General features: G+C 37.7%; 1 protein-coding gene across 1 annotated transcript in view; it reads left to right on the top strand.

The window, feature by feature from the left end:
* The window catches only part of Edem1 (ER degradation-enhancing alpha-mannosidase-like protein 2), a 29202-nt gene that overhangs the window by 2976 nt on the left and 12497 nt on the right, over nt 1-13729 (top strand). The window contains exon 3 of the transcript XR_013010425.1: nt 40-212. The gene's annotated coding sequence lies outside the window, so the exon portion shown is untranslated. The remainder of the gene's footprint in view (nt 1-39; nt 213-13729) is intronic.

Genomic DNA, 13729 nt, shown 5'->3' with positions numbered 1-13729 from the left:
TACTTGTAATTTCAAAATTTGGACATTATTTTTTTGCAGACGAAGTGCCGCGCGTAAGAATAAAAGTATTTCAAAGTTCGCCAAAGATGCAAAACGGGAAGCAATTTTCTACTTGGGGATTTTGGATAACACAACCGACCGAGACCGATTAATCGCAATGATATAATCGTTAGTTTCATATCCAATCAAGTTTGGAACATTCTACAATGACCGTAAGTAAAAACCAGCTTATTGTATAAAGTACTTATAAAGGATTATCTCTGATTCAATGTATATATGTTTCTATGACGAGGGAATTCTGGGATATGTGGAGGAGTATAATACAAAATATATAGATATTTTCTTTTGTTCACATGAAATATATTAGGTCATAATAATCATACATTTGATCGGTGTAATCACCCAAAAACATTGCAGACATGTTACTTATTTCCCCGGTTGAAATCGATCGTTATTTGGATTTAACTGGTTCGAATGATTGTCGAGGTCTGCTTTGTCCCCATACCCTTGGTAACCGGCATCATGTCCAGGTCCACTTTTTATATGATTAGGGTTGCATGTGTTTGCCTTATTGTTATCCATCTGGAAACAAATAATAATAATAATTTAAGGAGGCTCGATATATGGCGTGATGGTGTGTGATTTTCATATAACATTAACCACGGCTAAACTTTTGAAATATTTGCGAAAAACTGCAGCTACCACTATACATTGAATTTTGCCTATATATGCACGATGCACGTCCGTCCGAGGCGTGCGTAAATATGCGTCTGAGTTGGTCTGAGGTCTGAGTGGAGCGACCGCTCGTCAATTGTTTCTACAGATATAACATGACAATCGTCGAACGATCTATACACCGTGTGAACTTTTTAAAACAAATGATGACGAACAATGAGTATATCAGTGATGCTGAGAAGAAGGTTCTCTAACATTATATTTAATATTGTTGAATGTGAAAATCGTCAGAGTTAATCGCTCGAATATGATTACGTCACAAAGACACGGAATATGATTATGAATCACGAGAATTACATATATCAGCGAGAAATCATATAGAGTAACCAATAATGAAAAAAAAATATAATGGGAATCACAATAAAAAAGCAAAGTCCACCTCACTTACCTTTAGGTTTTCGATTTAAAGTTGTGACAAGTGTATAAAACGATTTACAGTTTGCCAGGGTGCTTCTAACGCTCAAAAGCCCAGCACTCGCCTTTTATAGGACCGTCGAAGAACAAACTGGAAGGGGAAAAATCTAGAGGGAGTTCCCCGACTCCGGCGAGATCAAGAGGGAGTTCCCCGACTCGGGCGAGATCAATATAGGAGCTTAGATCACATATGCCGTCATATGCTTTATACACGGTCAATACATATATGTATGTATGTATTTGGATATAAGTATACATATGTATAATAGATATAGGTATAAGTATATGTGGTCTAACAATAAGAGAGGAACTTCCCCGAGACTCGGGAGAGATCTAGAGGGAGTTCCCCGACCCCGGGCAAGATCAGGCAAGATCTATAGAGAGAGCTTAGATTACATATAAATATATACATATATACATATATGTTTGGAATTACGTGTTCGTAAATTATTAAGGATTGTAGAGGAAGGATTTTCAATAAACTAACAAAACTTTAATTTCTGTATAACTATTATTTTTCAATTTTCATTAAGAAATATTGTGTAGATGTTGTCGTAATCAAAATCAGAAACAGAATGATAATAAAAGAACAGAAAAACAGAATAACACAATTATAAAAAAGAACGTATGGCTACGCCAAACGATAAGAGATAAGGGTAGAAACAAAAAGGCCGCCGTCTGCAAGTGCATCCAATAGAGAAGATCGGTCGCGGCTGCAAAATTTGTTTCTTCCTTCGCGAGGCGCCTAAAGCGCCAAGGCGGTGCTCAGCGACAGCTCGCTGAGTCGCTACATATCACTACATATGTAAGTCAGCTGTGTAAGTGTATAATAGGTATATACATAGGTAGAAGTATATGCGGTCTAAGAGAGGGACTTCCCCGAAACTCGGGAATAAAAATGAGGGCTCATTTTCGGAAGTCTAATAGAATTGTAATTAATTATATTAATTAAAATGTTTATCGTGACGCGGGAGGGAGAGGGTGCAAGTATATAGTACGCGTATAAAATTTTGTTAATGTATTTTCGTCTTTCATAATTTATATATTTACCCAGTCAGCCAGGCCTGCCTCGAGCAGAGATCGAGCCCAACCTAGCTAGCAGGTAACGGGCATTATACTGGCCGAACGTCACTCGAAGCTGCTTGATTTTGGACGGGTATCTACGCGCGCATATGCCGGGCAGAAAGACGGGGCATGTGGCCGGCCCAGCCCCGGCAGAAGCTGCTCGGGCTCGGTTCTGGATTCTGCCCGGCACAAGATGCCGGGTAGATGCCCGGTCTTTCTGCTAACAGAATGCACTATTTATGCGTCATGCGTGCATAGATGCCCGTGCAAAATCGAGCATGTTTGCTTACTGGGTACATATGTACAATAATATTGCATATACAGGCTGTTCGGTAACTGGTGGTACAAGCGAAAAGGGGGTGATACTACATGAAAAAATAGGTCGGAAAAAAGGAACATTTTTTCGTTTGGCAACTCGTTTCCGGGAAAATCGAGTTTGAAAATGCAGTGAATACACGTGCTATTGCATAGGAATCGTCTGACGCGTCTGACCATGATCAACCAATTCTACTTTCTGCATATACTACAGCACGTACCCGGCGAAAATTCGAAGTCGATTTTCTCGAAAACAAAGCCTCACATGAAAAAATTTTGTTCTATATTGTCGACTTATTTTTTCATGTAGAATCCTTTTCGCTTGTACCACCAGTTACCGAACACGCTGTATACATATGTATTATATATGGAAGCCCATTTTACATCTTTTTATAACGCTTATTCGTTTTATATTTAACTACAACAGTGATGAACATTTAACGATGATTGTAAGTAAAAAACAGCTTATCGTATAAAGTATAAATATGTTTCCATGACAAGGGAATTCTGGGATACATATGTGGAGGAGTATAATACAAAATATATAGATATTTCCTTTTGTTCACATGAAATGTATTAAGTCATAATAATCATACATTTTGTCGGTGTAATCACCCAAAAACATTGCAGACATGTTACTTATTTCCTCGGTTGAAATCGATCGTTGTTGGGATTCAACTGGTTCGAATGATTGTCCCGGTCTGCTTTGTCCCCATACCCTTGGTAACCGCCTTGATGTCCAGGTCCAGTTCTTGTATGATTAGGGTTGCATTGGTTTGTCCTGTTATCCATCTAGAAACAAATAATAATAATAATAATGTAAGGAGGCTCGATATACGGCGTGATAGTGTGTGATGCTCATATATAACAGTTGAGCTTTTTACAATTTATAGAATACAGACTTTAATAACATTAAAACTGTTTTGAATAATGGTATGTGCAAAGGGCTAATGCCGTCAAGGTGAAGAGTTTGAACAACTTCTTCATATACATGTAACCACCGCTAACTTTTGAAATATTCGCGAAAAACTGCAGCTACCACTATACATTGAATTTTGCCTATACATGCACGTCCGAGGCGTAAATATGCGTCTGAGTGGAGCGACCGCTCGTCAATTGTTTCTACAGATATAACATGACAATCGTCGAACGATCTATACACCGTGTGAACTTTTTAAAACAAATGATGACGAACAATGAGTATATCAGTGATGCTGAGAAGAAGGTTCTCTAACATTATATTTAATATTGTTGAATGTGAAAATCGTCAGAGTTAATCGCTCGAATATGATTACGTCACAAAGACACGGAATATGATTATGAATCACGAGAATTACATATATCAGCGAGAAATCATATAGAGTAACCAATAATGAAAAAAAAATATAATGGGAATCACAATAAAAAAGCAAAGTCCACCTCACTTACCTTTAGGTTTTCGATTTAAAGTTGTGACAAGTGTATAAAACGATTTACAGTTTGCCAGGGTGCTTCTAACGCTCAAAAGCCCAGCACTCGCCTTTTATAGGACCGTCGAAGAACAAACTGGAAGGGGAAAAATCTAGAGGGAGTTCCCCGACTCCGGCGAGATCAAGAGGGAGTTCCCCGACTCGGGCGAGATCAATATAGGAGCTTAGATCACATATGCCGTCATATGCTTTATACACGGTCAATACATATATGTATGTATGTATTTGGATATAAGTATACATATGTATAATAGATATAGGTATAAGTATATGTGGTCTAACAATAAGAGAGGAACTTCCCCGAGACTCGGGAGAGATCTAGAGGGAGTTCCCCGACCCCGGGCAAGATCAGGCAAGATCTATAGAGAGAGCTTAGATTACATATAAATATATACATATATACATATATGTTTGGAATTACGTGTTCGTAAATTATTAAGGATTGTAGAGGAAGGATTTTCAATAAACTAACAAAACTTTAATTTCTGTATAACTATTATTTTTCAATTTTCATTAAGAAATATTGTGTAGATGTTGTCGTAATCAAAATCAGAAACAGAATGATAATAAAAGAACAGAAAAACAGAATAACACAATTATAAAAAAGAACGTATGGCTACGCCAAACGATAAGAGATAAGGGTAGAAACAAAAAGGCCGCCGTCTGCAAGTGCATCCAATAGAGAAGATCGGTCGCGGCTGCAAAATTTGTTTCTTCCTTCGCGAGGCGCCTAAAGCGCCAAGGCGGTGCTCAGCGACAGCTCGCTGAGTCGCTACATATCACTACATATGTAAGTCAGCTGTGTAAGTGTATAATAGGTATATACATAGGTAGAAGTATATGCGGTCTAAGAGAGGGACTTCCCCGAAACTCGGGAATAAAAATGAGGGCTCATTTTCGGAAGTCTAATAGAATTGTAATTAATTATATTAATTAAAATGTTTATCGTGACGCGGGAGGGAGAGGGTGCAAGTATATAGTACGCGTATAAAATTTTGTTAATGTATTTTCGTCTTTCATAATTTATATATTTACCCAGTCAGCCAGGCCTGCCTCGAGCAGAGATCGAGCCCAACCTAGCTAGCAGGTAACGGGCATTATACTGGCCGAACGTCACTCGAAGCTGCTTGATTTTGGACGGGTATCTACGCGCGCATATGCCGGGCAGAAAGACGGGGCATGTGGCCGGCCCAGCCCCGGCAGAAGCTGCTCGGGCTCGGTTCTGGATTCTGCCCGGCACAAGATGCCGGGTAGATGCCCGGTCTTTCTGCTAACAGAATGCACTATTTATGCGTCATGCGTGCATAGATGCCCGTGCAAAATCGAGCATGTTTGCTTACTGGGTACATATGTACAATAATATTGCATATACAGGCTGTTCGGTAACTGGTGGTACAAGCGAAAAGGGGGTGATACTACATGAAAAAATAGGTCGGAAAAAAGGAACATTTTTTCGTTTGGCAACTCGTTTCCGGGAAAATCGAGTTTGAAAATGCAGTGAATACACGTGCTATTGCATAGGAATCGTCTGACGCGTCTGACCATGATCAACCAATTCTACTTTCTGCATATACTACAGCACGTACCCGGCGAAAATTCGAAGTCGATTTTCTCGAAAACAAAGCCTCACATGAAAAAATTTTGTTCTATATTGTCGACTTATTTTTTCATGTAGAATCCTTTTCGCTTGTACCACCAGTTACCGAACACGCTGTATACATATGTATTATATATGGAAGCCCATTTTACATCTTTTTATAACGCTTATTCGTTTTATATTTAACTACAACAGTGATGAACATTTAACGATGATTGTAAGTAAAAAACAGCTTATCGTATAAAGTATAAATATGTTTCCATGACAAGGGAATTCTGGGATACATATGTGGAGGAGTATAATACAAAATATATAGATATTTCCTTTTGTTCACATGAAATGTATTAAGTCATAATAATCATACATTTTGTCGGTGTAATCACCCAAAAACATTGCAGACATGTTACTTATTTCCTCGGTTGAAATCGATCGTTGTTGGGATTCAACTGGTTCGAATGATTGTCCCGGTCTGCTTTGTCCCCATACCCTTGGTAACCGCCTTGATGTCCAGGTCCAGTTCTTGTATGATTAGGGTTGCATTGGTTTGTCCTGTTATCCATCTAGAAACAAATAATAATAATAATAATGTAAGGAGGCTCGATATACGGCGTGATAGTGTGTGATGCTCATATATAACAGTTGAGCTTTTTACAATTTATAGAATACAGACTTTAATAACATTAAAACTGTTTTGAATAATGGTATGTGCAAAGGGCTAATGCCGTCAAGGTGAAGAGTTTGAACAACTTCTTCATATACATGTAACCACCGCTAACTTTTGAAATATTCGCGAAAAACTGCAGCTACCACTATACATTGAATTTTGCCTATACATGCACGTCCGAGGCGTAAATATGCGTCTGAGTGGAGCGACCGCTCGTCAATTGTTTCTACAGATATAACATGACAATCGTCGAACGATCTATACACCGTGTGAACTTTTTAAAACAAATGATGACGAACAATGAGTATATCAGTGATGCTGAGAAGAAGGTTCTCTAACATTATATTTAATATTGTTGAATGTGAAAATCGTCAGAGTTAATCGCTCGAATATGATTACGTCACAAAGACACGGAATATGATTATGAATCACGAGAATTACATATATCAGCGAGAAATCATATAGAGTAACCAATAATGAAAAAAAAATATAATGGGAATCACAATAAAAAAGCAAAGTCCACCTCACTTACCTTTAGGTTTTCGATTTAAAGTTGTGACAAGTGTATAAAACGATTTACAGTTTGCCAGGGTGCTTCTAACGCTCAAAAGCCCAGCACTCGCCTTTTATAGGACCGTCGAAGAACAAACTGGAAGGGGAAAAATCTAGAGGGAGTTCCCCGACTCCGGCGAGATCAAGAGGGAGTTCCCCGACTCGGGCGAGATCAATATAGGAGCTTAGATCACATATGCCGTCATATGCTTTATACACGGTCAATACATATATGTATGTATGTATTTGGATATAAGTATACATATGTATAATAGATATAGGTATAAGTATATGTGGTCTAACAATAAGAGAGGAACTTCCCCGAGACTCGGGAGAGATCTAGAGGGAGTTCCCCGACCCCGGGCAAGATCAGGCAAGATCTATAGAGAGAGCTTAGATTACATATAAATATATACATATATACATATATGTTTGGAATTACGTGTTCGTAAATTATTAAGGATTGTAGAGGAAGGATTTTCAATAAACTAACAAAACTTTAATTTCTGTATAACTATTATTTTTCAATTTTCATTAAGAAATATTGTGTAGATGTTGTCGTAATCAAAATCAGAAACAGAATGATAATAAAAGAACAGAAAAACAGAATAACACAATTATAAAAAAGAACGTATGGCTACGCCAAACGATAAGAGATAAGGGTAGAAACAAAAAGGCCGCCGTCTGCAAGTGCATCCAATAGAGAAGATCGGTCGCGGCTGCAAAATTTGTTTCTTCCTTCGCGAGGCGCCTAAAGCGCCAAGGCGGTGCTCAGCGACAGCTCGCTGAGTCGCTACATATCACTACATATGTAAGTCAGCTGTGTAAGTGTATAATAGGTATATACATAGGTAGAAGTATATGCGGTCTAAGAGAGGGACTTCCCCGAAACTCGGGAATAAAAATGAGGGCTCATTTTCGGAAGTCTAATAGAATTGTAATTAATTATATTAATTAAAATGTTTATCGTGACGCGGGAGGGAGAGGGTGCAAGTATATAGTACGCGTATAAAATTTTGTTAATGTATTTTCGTCTTTCATAATTTATATATTTACCCAGTCAGCCAGGCCTGCCTCGAGCAGAGATCGAGCCCAACCTAGCTAGCAGGTAACGGGCATTATACTGGCCGAACGTCACTCGAAGCTGCTTGATTTTGGACGGGTATCTACGCGCGCATATGCCGGGCAGAAAGACGGGGCATGTGGCCGGCCCAGCCCCGGCAGAAGCTGCTCGGGCTCGGTTCTGGATTCTGCCCGGCACAAGATGCCGGGTAGATGCCCGGTCTTTCTGCTAACAGAATGCACTATTTATGCGTCATGCGTGCATAGATGCCCGTGCAAAATCGAGCATGTTTGCTTACTGGGTACATATGTACAATAATATTGCATATACAGGCTGTTCGGTAACTGGTGGTACAAGCGAAAAGGGGGTGATACTACATGAAAAAATAGGTCGGAAAAAAGGAACATTTTTTCGTTTGGCAACTCGTTTCCGGGAAAATCGAGTTTGAAAATGCAGTGAATACACGTGCTATTGCATAGGAATCGTCTGACGCGTCTGACCATGATCAACCAATTCTACTTTCTGCATATACTACAGCACGTACCCGGCGAAAATTCGAAGTCGATTTTCTCGAAAACAAAGCCTCACATGAAAAAATTTTGTTCTATATTGTCGACTTATTTTTTCATGTAGAATCCTTTTCGCTTGTACCACCAGTTACCGAACACGCTGTATACATATGTATTATATATGGAAGCCCATTTTACATCTTTTTATAACGCTTATTCGTTTTATATTTAACTACAACAGTGATGAACATTTAACGATGATTGTAAGTAAAAAACAGCTTATCGTATAAAGTATAAATATGTTTCCATGACAAGGGAATTCTGGGATACATATGTGGAGGAGTATAATACAAAATATATAGATATTTCCTTTTGTTCACATGAAATGTATTAAGTCATAATAATCATACATTTTGTCGGTGTAATCACCCAAAAACATTGCAGACATGTTACTTATTTCCTCGGTTGAAATCGATCGTTGTTGGGATTCAACTGGTTCGAATGATTGTCCCGGTCTGCTTTGTCCCCATACCCTTGGTAACCGCCTTGATGTCCAGGTCCAGTTCTTGTATGATTAGGGTTGCATTGGTTTGTCCTGTTATCCATCTAGAAACAAATAATAATAATAATAATGTAAGGAGGCTCGATATACGGCGTGATAGTGTGTGATGCTCATATATAACAGTTGAGCTTTTTACAATTTATAGAATACAGACTTTAATAACATTAAAACTGTTTTGAATAATGGTATGTGCAAAGGGCTAATGCCGTCAAGGTGAAGAGTTTGAACAACTTCTTCCTATACATGTAACCACCGCTAACTTTTGAAATATTCGCGAAAAACTGCAGCTACCACTATACATTGAATTTTGCCTATACATGCACGTCCGAGGCGTAAATATGCGTCTGAGTGGAGCGACCGCTCGTCAATTGTTTCTACAGATATAACATGACAATCGTCGAACGATCTATACACCGTGTGAACTTTTTAAAACAAATGATGACGAACAATGAGTATATCAGTGATGCTGAGAAGAAGGTTCTCTAACATTATATTTAATATTGTTGAATGTGAAAATCGTCAGAGTTAATCGCTCGAATATGATTACGTCACAAAGACACGGAATATGATTATGAATCACGAGAATTACATATATCAGCGAGAAATCATATAGAGTAACCAATAATGAAAAAAAAATATAATGGGAATCACAATAAAAAAGCAAAGTCCACCTCACTTACCTTTAGGTTTTCGATTTAAAGTTGTGACAAGTGTATAAAACGATTTACAGTTTGCCAGGGTGCTTCTAACGCTCAAAAGCCCAGCACTCGCCTTTTATAGGACCGTCGAAGAACAAACTGGAAGGGGAAAAATCTAGAGGGAGTTCCCCGACTCCGGCGAGATCAAGAAGGAGTTCCCCGACTCGGGCGAGATCAATATACATAGAAGGAGCTTCAGAGTGCCGTAAAAATTTTAATGTAACAAGTTAAATTTTACTAAATGCAATATATTAAATACTATCAACCTCATCAAAATGAATTGCCTGTATACACAATAATGTATTTGTCAAGGTATTTGTATGAATAAATAATCTATAATCTAAATAAGAACAAATTTTTTTCATATTTAATGACGACAAAATAAAAGAAATAAAAACATAGGTATATATGTTAAAATAATATAATAAAAACCTAAAACAGTTGCAAATAAGCATTTCGTCAAGGCAACAACCTTCGAAAGGTTGTTAATAATTCTTCGTCAGCAAGACGCACATATAGAGGAAAGGTTCTCAGTACCCGTCCGAGGCACAACATCAGCATATTTTATAAAGTAATTTTTCTCGTTTTCTCATTTGCAAACACATCTATTATATCGTCATAATTTAATGATTTTGGCAACATCTTCAATTGATATTATAGACATGTTTATTAATCGCTCTTGTCTAATAGAAGAACGAAGGTACGATTTTACAATTTTTAATTTGCTAAACGAACGTTTGCGGGAAGCTGCGTTGTCACGGGCATTGTTATGAAAATCCTTAATTCTATGTCTAGATTTGGATACATGTTTTGTACTGAGAGTTCGTAATTTTTTTGCAAAGTCCAAGCGACCCTCAACCGGGTCGGTATTCGTTGTTTTGCGCCCCAAACCCAGTTGCGCCCGTGGCGGGCGCCTCTTTCGCCACGCCCTAGTTACGGCACTGACGAGCTTAGATCACGGTCAACACATATGTATGTATGTATGTATATGGATATAAGTATATATACATATGTATAATAGATATAGGTATAAGTATATGTGGCCTAACAATAAGAGAGGGACTTCCCCGATACTCGAGTGAGATCTAGAGGGAGTTCCCCGACTCGGGCAAGATCTAGAATATTCTAGAGGGACATATAAATATACAATACATATGCATATGTAAGTGTATAATAGGTGTAGGTTATATGGTGTCTGTTAGGTATATGTGGTCTAAGAAAGGGACTTCCCCGAGACTCGGGAATAAAAACGAGGCCCCATTTTCGGAAGTCTAATACAATTTAATGTATTGTAATTAATTATAATAACTAAAATGTTTATCGTGACGCGGGAGAGAGGGGGTGCAAGTAAATAGAACTCATATAAAATTTTGTTAATGTATTTTCGTCTTTCATAATTTATATATTTATATATATACATATATTGTATATATATGTATATATGGAAGCCCATTTTACATCGTTTTATAACGCTTATACGTTTTATATTTAACTACAACAGTAATGAGGTTGTCCACAAAACGCCGCGGGAAAGCATCGCGGTTCCGTGAAAGCGAGATTCGATCTAAGCGATCAGTTTTGGAAAAGAAAAATCGTTGGATCATCTCTGCTGGATGTGATACAGATATGTGCTCGTGAACAATGAGAAAATTGGCGCGAATGTACAATTTTATGCGAGAACACCTTTGTAAAACGAAAGTCGTCGACGGTACGAACAGAAATGTATTTAATTATTTGTAGATCGTTCGAAACATTTAAAGACTACGCAAAAATAAACGTACTCTGCGCGAATCTTTGATCCTATAATGTTGTCATAGTCGTTTCTTATACTGTTCCACTATTTGCCGGGAATTATGCAACTCGTGCTAATCGTAGCAATCTCATTCAGAAAACCTGTCATTTAAACGTTAATCTAATGTTCCATTCCTCTGCAGTAAAGTTTTCAATGCTCGTGGATGTAACAATAATGTCTCTTTTGTTCTAGCTGGCACTTTGTGATTAAAGACGTATAAGTCTTTGAAATTCTTTCGCGGATGTGAAAAACAAATTTTTCGGGATCACTATCTGATCGATTGATAAAAATGCAACGGAAAACATTTTGATAAGAAATTCTGCTGATTATACGAAATCCTGCTAGAGATGGAAGGGAAAAGAATCGTTCTTAGAAATTATGTTTTATTTGCAAATAATATAGGATCTAGCGCTAGTCCGTGAACGACAACAGTTTCCATTAATAATGCGTTTTTGTTGGTTTTGAAGGAATTCTTTTCAAGTTTGAATTTCTATAAACGAACGGACATCCTATAAATCATATCAGCATTCTAGAATTTCCTGACGGATGTTTGTACTTCACGTGTAAATATGTATGCGAAATATATCAGCCATAACAGAAAGATAGCACCTATTTAATCAGTATAACATAGGATAGCGTAGCCGTTCCACGTATCGACGACCGAAGCTTGAAATTTTAGACCGGCACGAACAAATAGAATCGGATTTAGTTTTCTCCGGTTACTATTACACGTGTACGATTAATTTGCTAATATTATCTGTTATCTATTTCTTTGGTCGACAATTACAATAAAACTTCGTGTTCCACGATCGAAAGAAAAGACTTGACGTTTGTGACACTGATCTCTCAATAATGACAAGGCAATATGACTCCTTCGTTGACCTCCTATATATTCATCCGAAGAGGTCAAGAAGTTCCCGTGAGAAATGATCAAACCATAGTTGAATGACGATTATAGCGATGACTTTTCTCTTTTCTCTTTACTTATACGTTAGATTTGATCATTGGCTTAACAATTAACGCTTAACTCCTATAACTCTCAATTATAACGTTTAATATCATTGACAAAGATTTCCTTCGATCAATAGATCGTAGTACAGTAATTATTATTATCATTCTGGAAGACATCATTTGGAAGACTCGTTTCATAAATATTATTATCGTATCTCCTTTAAGTAACACATTTCTGCGGCTACGAGATGTTCTTTACTCCGTTATTATTAAAAGATAATAGCAATCACATCTTTACGTATTCGTCATTTTGTAGGATATTTCTAATGGTCTACGTTCGCGTTCAATTTCCCGAAAGCTAACGCAAAAGCCAATCAATGCAAATAATCTCTGTTTCTACGGTCGCCTGCTCTTCTTTTTCGTTTTTTTTCTGACTTCATCTACTTTATATGTATATATATTTATAGGTTATCTACTTTAATCTCTTTATCACAAATTGAAATAATGTTCGACCAGCTGATTAACTACAGCATTAGCATAATAAAACCTGGAAAAAGAGCATCCCGTAACCTTCACCGAACTACTGCATTGGCTACATTCATATTGCTTATGCTAATGTGTGATCTATACGGCCTATGTAGGCCTCGGAAGACGTTCGATTATATTAACTAATTGTACTCATCCGTACATAACGTGTTACATTTGCGCTGCTCGCAATCAGAGTCGAATGAATCTGCCGCCACCACGATTTTGTTCTTCGATCGAGGGAACACGCGGAAGTCGTGCCAAAAATCCTGAGAACGATTAGTACCATATCACCCTGTACACGTTGCCCATATTAAAAATATCATTTTTACAAAAATAAAAATCTCGAAAATACGAAAATGATTCGTATGTCAATTAGATTAGATTGCCTATCGTAAATTAATTTTCGTTTTTGGACGATAGCGGGATGAATAAACTGTAAATTATCGGATAAGATTCTCCTAAACAACACTTGTTCCCTTTCTCAAATTCGTTCTTTCCGCGATGAAACAAAGAGAATCCTTCCCCTTTTACTTTCAACATTTTTGGAAAGACTCGCGCGCAGCTGACACTCCGTTTTCCTCGACACAAACTCGCGAACAGCGCTTATACAAATTTCCATTTCCCTGCAACGACGAAGAGACGTTTCTCGCCAAGAGTGAATAAGATCCACCCTGATCGGCAGCTGTATCAGCCCACAGATGATGAAGTTCGCTTGCCAAAATATTTGTAATATGTTCATTCAGTTGAGTCGCAAACAACTGACGCCATTTCCGAACACAAATAACACTTAATATTTTATCTACTATATGTATATC

Source organism: Lasioglossum baleicum, chromosome 14 (genome assembly GCF_051020765.1).
Source record: "Lasioglossum baleicum chromosome 14, iyLasBale1, whole genome shotgun sequence".
Taxonomy (NCBI): domain Eukaryota; kingdom Metazoa; phylum Arthropoda; class Insecta; order Hymenoptera; family Halictidae; genus Lasioglossum; species Lasioglossum baleicum.
This window is presented reverse-complemented; position numbering and strand designations above follow the sequence as displayed.